The 820-nt window shown below is 52.9% G+C and overlaps 1 long non-coding RNA gene across 2 annotated transcripts in view; it reads right to left on the reverse strand.

Moving 5' to 3' along the window:
* Positions 1 to 551, reverse strand: part of LOC112549413 — a 3,132-nt gene extending 2,581 nt beyond the window's left edge. Inside the window, exon 1 of one of the 2 annotated variants that reach the window (XR_003092810.1) lies at positions 74 to 551. This is a non-coding gene — a long non-coding RNA (uncharacterized LOC112549413). The remainder of the gene's footprint in view (positions 1 to 73) is intronic. The other variant, XR_003092809.1, reaches the window with a different exon arrangement.
* Between the last annotated feature and the right edge of the window lie 269 nt (positions 552 to 820).

Below are 820 nucleotides of genomic sequence, written 5' to 3' on the forward strand. Positions count from 1 at the left end.
GCCCCGGAGCTTCCCGCCGCCCCCCTGCGGGCTGCCAGGGGCCGGGGCACTGAGCCTGAGCCCGGCTCTCTACCTGCCGCCCCGAGGCGCGTTTCCACGGAGGCTTCGCATCCGGATCCACTCCGGAGCAAGCCGGGAGCGCCGACAGCTGGGGCTTGCTCCCGCGCTGTGGGCGGGGCTTACCAGCCCGCGGTTCCGCTTTGTGGCTGCACGTGGGGGTCCGCGTTGTTACGCTACAGACTGGTGCGCTCTTTTTCTCTCCCGCTGAGATCGCGCCGCTACACCGCTGCTTCCAGATCTGATCTGATCTGATTTGATTATTCTCTTCTCTTCTCTTCTCTTCTCTTCTCTTCTCTCTGCTTCCAGTTTTGGAAACACCTGGCAAGCTGTGCTGTGATTTACGAAGTGAAAGTGTTAAATGGGGCCACCAGCTGTAAGACTGACAGAGCTTTATGAGTTTTATTAGGTGCCCTATTATGGAAAATAAACTTTAATCCGCCCATAAAACCAGAATCTGAAAACCATATTTGCCCTTGTAGTCTGGAACAGTGCAGGTATTCTTGTGAGACGCTGGGGCTTTAAAGAGATTAGTTTTATTGAGACAGACACAATACACCGGTAGGACTTTGAAACCTCCTCCATGAATAGCTGCTTATATCCTGCTGGTCCTCCCCCCCAAGTTAGAAACACATTTGGACACAGGCTGTTGGCATACAGTAAATCTCTAGTCCAATCGAGTTCGTTTTCCTGTTTAACTATTAGACATTTAACCGTAGAGCAAGTGGCAAGAGGTGGATCCTGCCCGAGGCTGAATTCGCGT

This window comes from Alligator sinensis, unplaced genomic scaffold, assembly GCF_000455745.1.
Source record: "Alligator sinensis unplaced genomic scaffold, ASM45574v1 scaffold601_1, whole genome shotgun sequence".
Lineage (NCBI taxonomy): Eukaryota > Metazoa > Chordata > Crocodylia > Alligatoridae > Alligator > Alligator sinensis.